The sequence below is a fragment of the Calidris pugnax genome, unplaced genomic scaffold (genome assembly GCF_001431845.1).
Source record: "Calidris pugnax isolate Ruff unplaced genomic scaffold, ASM143184v1 scaffold188, whole genome shotgun sequence".
Taxonomy (NCBI): Eukaryota; Metazoa; Chordata; class Aves; order Charadriiformes; family Scolopacidae; genus Calidris; species Calidris pugnax.
Window position 1 is genome coordinate 3,674,545 of NW_015091257.1, and position 11,844 is coordinate 3,686,388.

Genomic DNA, 11,844 nt, shown 5'->3' on the forward strand with positions numbered 1-11,844 from the left:
AAAGTCTAAGCAGTTTTTGATAAGCCTTGGTGACAGTACAATCAAGAAGAGTGAGCGTCAGTCTTTTGCCTCAGCCTTCACCGGCAAGGACTCTAACCACACTGCCCAAGTCATGGAAGGCAAGAACAGGGGCTCTGAGAATGAAGAACTGCCCACAGTACACGAAGATCAGGTTCGAGACCACCTAAGGAACCTGAAGGTGCGTAAGTCCATGGGACCTGACAAAATCCATCCACGGGGCCTGCGGGAGCTGGCAGATGAAGGTGCTAATCCGCTTTTCATCATATTTGAAAAATCGTGGCAGTCTGGTGAAGTTCCCGCTGACTGGAAAAAGGGGAACATAACCCTGATATTCAAAAAAGGAAAAAGACCCAGGGAACTACAGGCCACTCAGTCTCACCTCTGTGCCTCGCAAGATTCTGGAGCAGATCCTCCTGGAATCTCTGCTAAGGCACATGGAAAATAAGGAGGTAGTTGGAGACAGCCAACATGGCTTCACCAAGGAAAAATCATTCCTGACAAATTTGGTGGCCTTTTATGATACTGCCACAGACTTGGTGGACAAGGGCAGAGCAACAGATGTCGTCTACCTGGACTTATGCAAAGCATTTGACACTGTCCCACATGACATCCTGGTCTCAAAATTGGAAACTCATGGATTTGATAGATGGACCACTCGGTGGATAAGGAGCTGGCTGGATGGCCACACCCAAAGGGTTGTGGTCAATGGCTCAATGTTCAAGTGCCGGCCAGTGACGAGTGGTGTTCCTCAGGGTCGGTACTGGGACCAGTGCTGTTCAACATCTCTGTTGGAGACATAGGCAGTGGGATAGAGTGCACCCTCAGCAAGTTTGCCGGTGACACCAAACTCGGTGGTGCGGTCAACACGCTGGAGGGAAGGGATGTCATCCAGAGGGACCTAGACAGGCTTGAGAGGTGGGCTCGTGCAAATCACATGAAGTTCAACCAAGCCAAGTGCACCTGCAACACTGCAATCCCAGGCACAAATACACGTTGGGTGGAGAATGGCCAGAGAGCAGCCCTGAGGAGAAGAACTCAGGGGTGCTCGTGGATGAGAAGCTTAACATGAGCTGGCAACGTGCACTGGCAGCCCAGAAAGCCAACTGCATCCTGGCTGCATCAAGAGAAGCATCACCAGCAGATCATGGGAGGTGATTCTACCCCTCTACTCTACGCTCGTGAGACCCCACCTGGAGTACTGTGTCCAGCTTTAGAGTCCTTAACACAGGAAGGACATGGACCTGTTGGAAAGGGTCCTGTGGAGGGACATGAAGATGATCAGAGGGGTGGAGCACCTCCCCTGTGAAGACAGACTGAGAGAGCTGGGGTTGTTCAGTCTGCAGAAGGCTCTGGGGAGACCTTAGAGCAGCCTTCCAATATCTGAAGGGCGTCTATAGGAGAACTGGAAGGGACTCTTTGTCAGGAAGCGTAGTGATAGGACAAGGGATAACAGTTTTAAATTGGAAAAGGGGAGATTTAGATTAGATACCAGAAAGAAATTCTTTCCTGTGAGGGTGGTGAGGCACTGGAACAGGTTGCCCAGAGAAGCTGTGGATGCCCCATCCCTGGAAGTGTTCAAGGCCAGGCTGGATGGGGCTTTGAGCAACCTGCTCTAGTGGGAGGTGTCCCTGCCCATGGCAGGGGGGGTGGAACTCGATGATCTTTAAGGCCCCTTTCAACCTAAACCATTCCATGATTACAGTCAAATCCAGAGAATTTCTTTAAGTGTATACTGTGTAAATGATGGAGGCTGATAAAGCAGAGAAAGAAACCACACCCACAAAGAGAACTAAGTTCTGCCTCACAGCAGCACCGGGCCAGGCCGAGCCACCACAGGCGGGCACCCCCTCGGCTCCCCAGGAGAGGGGAGCGGCCTCCCGCCGACCGCTTACGAGAGGCGGGCACAGAACCGACCACAAAGTGGGGGGTGGCAGCCACCGGCACGGCACCGCCCCCATTCCCCGGGACGACAACCGGCCAACCCCCGCCGACACCACACACCTGCTTCTCCTAGAGACGGCGGGCGGGCCGGGGGGACACTTCCCGCCCCCCCCGGCAGCAGCAGCTCTGAGGCGACGTGGCTCGGCGCCACGCCAACCGACAGACAGACAGACCCCACGGGGGACGCGAGGGGACGTGCGGGGGGGGGAAGGGACGCGCACCACCACCGGCTCGCGAGAACAACGGCCACCAGCCACTCACCTGCCGCGCGCCACCGACCTCCCCCCTCCTCCCGCCGCTGCCTTCAAATCCGCGCCTCCTTCCGGCCCGCCCACATCTCGCGAGAGCTCACCTCACCCCCTCCCCCCCACCCCGCCCCGTCTCCGCCGGCGACGCGGCGGGCGGTCACTATGGTAACGGAGGAGCGTGGGAGGAGGCCGTGCGCGGGAGGGGCGGCGTGCGTCGTGATGTCACGGCGCAGGCTGCGGGTGGGTCTTTCCCTTCCTGCCCCCTGCCTTCCCATCAGCCCTCGCGGTGGCAGCGGGCGGAGTGGCCGGAGCTGTCATGGCGCCCTGGGGGTGACCATGGAGCCTCCCCGGCTCCCACCGCCGTCGCCCGGCAGCTGCCGGGCCCCGCTCGGCCTCCGCCCTAGCGTCGGAGCCCTCCCTCCCGGGGCCGAGGCAGCCGCGCCGAAGGGGCAGGGTGGGGGCAGTGAGGTGTGTGGGCGGGCACCCCCCGCCCCGAAAGCCGCCAGTTCTGCCCTTAGCCCGGTGCCCGGCGCGGCGGGCAGGGACGTGTGGGGTTGCCGAGCGGCCCCAGGGCGGGCTGCCCCTGTGGCCCGGCCCCCCCAGGGCCTCCCCGGCGCTGCCGCCTGCGCCAGATTTAGAGCAGCTGCGACAAGGCCTCGGCTTCTGAGCTGTGGGTTGCGGTGAGCTCCTGGCTGACTGGTTTCTGAGGAGCTGGCAACGTACATGGGCTTACCTGTGCTTGTTCTAGCCACTAGAGACTGTTAAAGAACACAAAATTTTTACACAATTCCTGCGCTTGCCATTAGAAATACAAGGGTGGAAGGGGAAGTGGAGGCAGTAGCAAATAAAAACATAATCCCTCTATTAAGACAACAGAGTATGCCAGTCTGTTCGCAGCTCCTTTTTGCACTGGGTAATGTACAGGGGAAACAGACTCTCTTGGTAGATACCTGGAAGTGTTCAGGGCCAGGCTGGATGGGCATTGAGCAACCTGCTCACCCTGCTGTAGTGGAGGTGTCCCTGCCCATGGCAGGTGGGTTGGAACTTGATGATCTCTAAGGTCCCTTCCAGCTCTCACCATTCTATGATCTAAGAGCCTTACCCCATATGGTTTCTTTCCTTGGTATAACGTACGTCAGCAAGTCATCTGTAATTTTTACCTCAGGTCCCTATTTCCACTACTCTATTTTCCTTAAGTGGCAGTACTTCCCTTTGGTTTATTCCACTTACATTCTTCCACTTCCTTAACTATGACAGATGCTCCAAAGATTTGTGGTGGGTTGTTATCGCAAATCCTTGAAGTGTTACTACTGTGGAAGGGAGGTTGTACTAGACGTGATACCATTTATATCTTTCAGTAGTTTGAAGAAAAACGCCTAAAAACGCAGACAAGATTAAAATAGGGTAAGTGCGGGAATCGACTTTCTTATTTCTGTGCTCTTGGAGAGAGAATACAGAGATAAGAACCGCTAGACACTGTGAGAGAAATGTAATACAGATCAATACAGTTATATTTTTGTAATATTTAAAATAATATCTTCCAGCAAAACCAGGGGTCCTGTTGTTAAGTATATCACAGGGCTTTGACGTACTGCTGAAGACACTGAAATATATTTTCACAAGTCTGAAAATGAGATTCTGCATTCAAGAAAAGCTGTGAAGTGTTGAAGGTTTTGAGGGGGTCTCTGCTTTTTGAAGCAGAGCACTACTCTCTTTCCTGCCCATTGGTTGGTGAAGTTTAGAATGTATGTTTTTAGAAAACCAAAGTGGACAAAAACTAGAGTAAAGCATTCGACATAACACAGAGGAAGCAGATGTCAAACTATGGCTAAATGTGTAAATATTATTAAAGTAGCTTTAAAGCAGGGGGAAAGAATATGAAAACCCTGTGTTATGGATAGCAGCAAGATTTTTGGCCGAGAACTGAAGGGCTGAATTAAGAAGACTGATAACAGAGCCACAGACATGGAACAAAGAGGACTTTTAAAACATTTTGAATGCCTTTGAAGCATTCCTTAGTGGTGGTGTAGCCATCTGTTGATTGACATGTTGAAGACAGGTGGCAAGAAGTGGATCAGAGAGTGAGCTGACAGAGTTGTAGAGTTGGATATCATCTGCATAGAGATGATGCCCTTTGTTGAAACTGGCAATGAGATCTCCCAGAGGAACGGGAGAAATAAGAAAAAGGAATGAAAAACACCACCTCTGAGAAATACACACGGTCACATTATTTTCTCGAGCATGCTAGTGTATATTCAAAACAATTCTAATTCTGACTTTATTGGAGTTTGTCATGGTTAACAGTGGTATGAGAGAGGAATCGATTCCGCATGTCTTCTGTTAAACAGAAAGTGCTTTGGGCATCATCCCCAGGTTGTACCAACCCTTGCAATTGACAGGGGTACTTTGAACATGCTTCTGGATGGATCAGGTCCCTTCAGGAGTGTGTCTACTGCGGGATGTGTAAACTTGGCCAAAAGTGGAAAAATACCTAAATTGAGCCTCTCTGTTCAGATCATCCACCAAGAACTGAAACTTGAAATTCCTTTTTGACTGCTACTTACATGTTCTTGCTGGCATAGTAAGTACAGAAGCTGTACTTTGTCTATGTTGCTTTCAATATGTGGAAAATGGAAATCTGTTCTAGTGTATTGCAATTTATGTGAAATGTATGTATCTGATTCAGGGATGAAGTCCTTTAAAAGACCATTGAATAATTATTAAATATGAAAGTACTGAGTATGCAATATGCAACCGATACCTGAAAGTTAAAGTGATGAGGTCACACTTAGCCTTGTTCTAAAAGATGCAGACTACACTAGATAAATCTGATTAAGAAGTGCAACAGTGGTGTATTGGTATAACTCATATCAATTAATAATAGGAGTGCTTGTGTGGAGTTAGTACAGCCACACTAGTTATGTCCACATATCACAGAACCTCCCTCCATGTAGTGTGTGGAGGTACAAACTCCAGTACAGAAACTGAAGAGCCACATTAGCTTCCAGTTCTTGTTGGCTCCGTTTCTGACCTTGTTCTACCAGTCTTGACACACAAGGTGATATCGGCAGTACTGCCAATATACACTAATGGCTAAATAGCAAAGTCCTTCCTTGACTTTATTTGTCACTGTTACGGTGACACAGGGCAGCGGCGTTCATTGGGAATGTTCCCATTCCCACTCAGCAATTCACAATGAGGGCTGGGCTTCTTCTCTGATAACCTTGGATGTGTACAACTTAGATGTCTGGGTATGAAGGAGTTGTTTCTACTCCCTCAGTACTTGGTGGGTGTAAAGTGGCATTTCTAAGACCTCATTAATGTTATCCTGAGGTAGTCGTCTAACCTAGGTCAGATGTATCATGGCTTAAAAGGACCTAATTAATAAGAATCTCAATTAGTATCTGAGGTATACACAACCACATTTTAGAAGTCTAAAGTTAGGTAGGATAAATGTGGTGGCAGTATTACATTTGCTTGAGCATAGCACAAGGCTGTGTCAGCTGTAGTCTCATCCAGTCTCAGAGTTGTCATCGTTCCACAGAGAGTGAGGTAGAGGTGATTTGGAGATCAAAATGCAGTTCACTGCAGGATCTTTATGAGTCCTTATTCTAGAGCTTTTCATATGCCTGTCGTATTGGGAGGAGAACTACAGTACCTCCTTAGGATGTTGCTTTAAGGAGAATATTCCATTTTGATCAGGCTTCTTGCAATGCTTTTGCTGACACATTACACAAATTTCAAATTTAGGCATCTGAAGTTTGGTTCTAACCTATATATAAGCACTAAAATAACTGTGTCCTGATTTCCTAATGTGCTAACTTCATTGGAGGCAAGTGTGCTGAATATCTCTGACAAGCTGGTCACTTTTGTTTAACTTGATGTAATTGAAAATTTTGGCCGGAAGGGCGCATTGAGGTTGTGCTGCCAAGGTGATGTTCCTTGTAAACCTGCTTATGCTGTGCAGTCAGAGGGAGTTCAGGAGAGTATAAATGTTGCTTTCCACTTAGTGAAAGATAAAGTCTAGTGTTGTCACTCAAAATTGCTAGTCCTAGTACTGTTTTGGGGCAGCAATGGAGACGACTGTCAGTGCCTTATGCAGCCTCGCTTAAACCGAAAGGAAAAGCTAAGAAAATGGTAATAACAGGGAGTCCCTTAAACTATGCACCCATACCAGCTCACCATGCCGCTTCATCCTTCCTTGCAGCAGCTTTCCAAACATAGAGCTAGGAGGGTGAACTGCAGATCATATGGCTTCCAGAAGTAGCATCATATGCAGACAAAAAAATGTCAGCAATGCTGACTTGGTGCACGTGTTACTCAGCCAGCAACGCTCTGGGAAGAGCTTCACATTGAGACTTGAAGCTTAAATTTTTTCTGTCTCATAGCACTTTGAGGTGGAATACTGCAGTGGTACAGGATCTGGTTCATAGCTTGCGGATGCACAACTCCTTAAAAGCAAGTCAGAGGTATAATTACAAATCTGCTTTGTAACTTGCCAGTTTGTGTCATGAGTTCAGGCATTTAAATATTTTGTACTTGAAGATAGATTTTACTTCCTCATCACACCACGTAGCAGTTAGACTAAGGTCTTGTCACTGGCTATCTCTTTACACGAGCAGTTGATTTAATATGGGAATATTTACATTTCTGCAAGGAAAAAAGAGATATAAAATGTAGATACTGTAAGAGCAGGTGCCCTACAAGCCAAAAAAAAGAAAATTGGTTCAGCAGTTGTTTGCCGTCGTGGTTTTAGATTAATTCCTACTGTGTATCACTGCAGGGCTAGCAATGAACATTTCTTGTACTTTTTAGTGAATTACTATCGGTGTGATGGTTTTTTTCCATGGGGGCCTTGGATTGGACAATGTTTATAGCAGTCCAGATGTGGAGGCTGGTTCCTCATTAAGTCACGCTGATCTTCTAATCCCAGGTTCACATACTTGTAGCGCTGTATTTTATCCGATGGTTTTATCTAGCATTGTATCCCGGTCACACGGAGTTTATGGAAAACTGCTTGAAATGCAATCTCTAGGGTGGTGTTTAACAAGGTGTGCATGAGGATGTTTATGGGGTGTGAGAACGGGAGTCTATTCATTCTCCACGTTGAGTGTTACCAAGCCCAGTTCTCTTCTAACCTTGTCCTGGTGCAACCGTTAGAGGGAAGAGGAGACTCAGAGCTCTTGTATTCAGCAGCCTGCAAAGTCTGCCAGCTACTTGTCTGCTACCATACCATCAACCATGCCTGGCTGCTTGGCTCTTGCATCTCCACCACCTGGCTGCGACCCAGTCCGGAGAACTGAGATCTAAACTTGTTGTTTTGGGATAGAATACACAGTTCTCTGCCTTGCACCAGAGCAGTCTTCATCAAGATTTCATCAAGGGGGCAGTGTAAAACAAATAGTACCTCTACTCATTTTCTACTTTGACAGTGGTAAGGAAGTGTAAATTGTGTGATGGGTAAGCATATTTTTATTGCTTGGCACCCAGAACTGTTTCTGGAAGAACATACATATTTCTAGGGCATGGTCTTTGAACATCTATGTACCTACATGTATACATTAAATGGAAGCTGCAGTAAAATACAGGATTATGCTAGCTACCAGTGCTCTAATTAGCTCACTGAACTAAAAATAATTAACATGGTTAATCGTTGGATTACAACACAATGAGAAGCACACACCTAATAAATCACATTTTTTTATTATTATCTGTTAAGCGTCTGGCTGCTTGAGTAATATTTTACAACTTTGATTAAATTCACCTTGTGCTCTTCAAAGCCAGTAGCAAAATTTCCAGTTTTCATAATGCTATGCGATCAGACACCTATGCTCAGGGGGTTTTAATTCACCACTGCATTACTCCAGTTCCAAGATCTGATCTGTGATTTGACCGCTATTTTCGTTCAGCAAAACTAAAAGATTAACTATTTCTAAATTTATGAGCTAATTAGTACACTAATACAAACCACATTTATCATTTCCCTGAGTTTGCTTAATCCTTCTTCATTACAAGAGTCAGTTCAGATGTCCATAAAAGCTTACAGAAAAAAAAAAAAAGTATTTGTTTTCATTTTCATTAGGGAAAAGTGAAAATTCCAAAAGATTCTGGGCAGACAGAGCCACATTCTTTTGCTCTCATTAAAGTCCTTTTAGTTACAGTAGTTAGAGGAGGAAAACACTGTGCAGCTCTAGGCATATGCCTGCAAGGTTGCCAACACCAATAATTTTATCACAAGTTTAATAAGATTTAGTGTTTTTCTTATAAAGCTCCAGCTCCAGAGTCCCATGATTATGAAATAATATTATCTTCCATTAAATGTGTATGTTAAAAAGAGCCCTTGTGGTTGTAAAGAAAGTCTTGGAAATGTAAAATTAATGGCTCAAAAATTCTAATTAAAAAAGTATAAGAGCCCCAGATTAATTTCTTTAAAATCAAGATTTTAGAAGCAATCTCAGATTTTGAGAAGTGTTTATTAATATAAATATTGTGTCAGTAGCAGCACTAATTTCTGTATAGGATCCGGTGCTACATTCTTGATATTCTTTTCCTACTGCAGAAACTACGTTCAAGACACAAAAAACCTACACGTTTTTGTGATTTAAATGCATCACAGCGCTGAGACTTAGGGTTAAGAGTTGGTTACATATTTCAGATATTGGAGCCAGACAGCAATTCGGTCTAATAATGTGCATGTCTACTATTTCCTGAAAATTTGCTGGTACATGACCCCTCATATGCATAGATGTGACCCTACAACAAGCTCTCTTATGTGGTGCCAAAAAATGGCATTAGCTTCAGCTGCTTTATGAAATTGCTCCCCAAGCTGGCTCACATCCCCGGTGAACACGCCGCGGCGTCTCCGCAGGGCACGCGTGGTGTGCCAGCCAACGGGGGAACCTCTGCTCCCCTCCACCTGCGGCGGGGGCAGCCTCCTGAGGAAGTGAAAAAAGCCCTCTAAGTGCTGGGCCAGGGCATTTTGGGCACTGTCACAACGTCCTTTGGCCTGGGCACGCTACCAAATGGCTACCCGGAGCCAAATTCCTCCCTTTAAGAGCCCCCGCCTCCCCCCAAGTCGTCAGCGAGGCAGCGTCCCCAGCAGAGGAGCGGTCTGGCTGCTAAGAAGCACTAATCAAATAGACTGCAGCTGTGATGGGCTATACTGTTCCCAACTAAATATTCCGTCCCAGAGACACGGTTAGAGAAATAGTCCCTGTAATTAGTGTTTAGCTTTTAATATTATCAGCCGAAAAGAGAAGTGAATGTGACAGCAGTCAGCAACTGCCAAGATGGAGATCCAATATTTGAACTCATGAGAGATCTGGGTCACCAGAAGAATACTGGACTGTTATGGAAATGAGAAAACTGCATGCCAAAAGATGACAAGGCTTGCATAATGTCCCACGTAGTCCTGGGGAAAAGAATTGAGGCTAAAGAATATAATCTGAGTGTGAGGGGAGCGTTCACAGGGGCTAAATTTGTCTGGGTGATGCAGACACCGCTGGGCTTGAGCTGGGTTTCTGATCTGAACCACCCTCCAGAAGAACCTGTTGGTATCCCTTGATTATGAAAGCTCCCCTGTGGGGCTTAGTGTCCACAGGCTAATATGGCCTTTGGGAATAGTCCCCATGGTAACATGAAACCAGATCATATTAGTATTTTAATGCTGGTGGTTCCTGACTCTTAAGCACCTCCTCACATAGCCTTACCATCCTGACTCTGTACCTAGCCCTTCTACGAGGAAGGGTGCTAAGAAGTTTTCTGGAAGGGTCACTATCCGAATGCAACTTTTCAACAAAATTAAAACATTTTTCTGATTGCCTTTTATACTGTTTTGCACAAATTTCTTTCACATGTATGTCTTAAACATTGTATATTCCCAGAGAGGTGCTCACAAAAGAAGTTCCAAATCAATGTCAGCAGAAGTAAATGGATGCAGCAAATATCCTCAGTGTTCTGGACCTTGAAATGCAGCTAATAGGTTAGTCAGAGGTATGTGCTTATTTCCCATCCTGTTCAGGGCAGAGTGCAAGCTTCTACTTGAATTACTTCAACATTACTGGGGTTGTTCAGCCTGGAGAAAAAAAGGCTGAGGGGAGACCTTATTGCTCACTACAACTACCTGAAAGGAGATTGTGTGAAGTGGGGGGGTCGGTCTCTTCTCCCAAGTAACAGGAGATAGGACGAGAAGAAATGGCCTCATATTGTGCCAGGGGAGGTTTAGGATGGATATTAGGAAAAATTTCTTGGCCGAAAGGGTTGTCAAACATTGGAACAGGCTGTCCAGGGAATGGGTTTAGTCACCATCCCTGGAGGTACTTAAAAGACATGTAGATGTGATGCTGAGGGACGTGGTTTAGTGGTGGTTTTGGTAGTGCTAGGTTAACAGTTGGGCTTGATCTTTCCCAACCTAAATGATTTTACAATTCTATGAAAATCACATGCTTAAATTCTGTTCTATGACATCTTAAGTTCATTTTTGTGTTTCTGATTATGTAAAACACCTCTCAGTTTTCCCCTTTGTGTATCTATTTGGTATCTGTTCACTTCAACCTATAAAGTCATGTGTTTTAATGACGTCTGTTCCTGCTAGTCCTCAGTAGGTAAGAGATCTGGGAACGGCAATTGGGCTCTATATTCTCATTCTTCAGTGGACCTGTTGCTTGCTTCCATTGCAGAACTGCTCTTACAGCAGCACAGTGATGCCATGTAATGTTTGGTTCCTAAATAGCTCTTGCAGGGCAAAATGCAATCTTTTCTTTACCTGAGGCTTGACTGAAATGAATATATTTGTGTGTCTCTCTAGGCTCGGCTCTTCTCCTATGTTGGTGGATCACAAGTTACTGTTCTTGCTAGCATTCACCATTTCTTGCTGGTGTTTCTTAATTTGGAGATTAGTTCAATATTAAGAGCCTTCTACTTGTGAATGCTTCTAATGTAGCCATTATCCCTGATAGTCCAAGCACTTACCCTGTTCCTGAGAGTGCTTTTTCCATGTACCTCACACCCTGTCTTTACCCTGTGGCTGTGAAACTGCACAAGCTCTTGAAGGTAAACTCCATCGATAGGTTACCTCCAGAAAATAAATGCCCAGTGAGAATTCCTGGCATCGTGCAGAGGTCTCTGTTCCCATGTAGGAAGCTTGAGTCTGAGCTCTGTCCCTGTGAACTGCTTGTGAGGTGGAGAAGGGAAGATGTTCTCCCTAGGTTGTGAAGGCCATGGTCACATCTGCTGGGTAAGTTGGGGAAGTTATTCTGAAGGGGTTTTCTCCTCACCAGCCTGGCCTGGATAAGGGCTGTGCCCCAGGTGCCTATTGTGTGAAGTGGGGGGGTCGGTCTCTTCTCCCAAGTAACAGGAGATAGGACGAGAAGAAATGGCCTCATATTGTGCCAGGGGAGGTTTAGGATGGATATTAGGAAAAATTTCTTGGCCGAAAGGGTTGTCAAACATTGGAACAGGCTGTCCAGGGAATGGGTTTAGTCACCATCCCTGGAGGTACTTAAAAGACATGTAGATGTGATGCTGAGGGACGTGGTTTAGTGGTGGTTTTGGTAGTGCTAGGTTAACAGTTGGGCTTGATCTTTCCCAACCTAAATGATTTTACAATTCTATGAAAATCACATGCTTAAATTCT

At 46.2% G+C, this 11,844-nt stretch overlaps 1 protein-coding gene across 2 annotated transcripts in view; it reads right to left on the minus strand.

The window, feature by feature from the left end:
- Positions 1-2,273, minus strand: part of PPP2R3B (protein phosphatase 2 regulatory subunit B'', beta) — a 54,987-nt gene extending 52,714 nt beyond the window's left edge. For both annotated transcript variants that reach the window (XM_014960292.1, XM_014960293.1), the window contains exon 1: positions 2,224-2,273. The gene's annotated coding sequence lies outside the window, so the exon portion shown is untranslated. The remainder of the gene's footprint in view (positions 1-2,223) is intronic.
- Between the last annotated feature and the right edge of the window lie 9,571 nt (positions 2,274-11,844).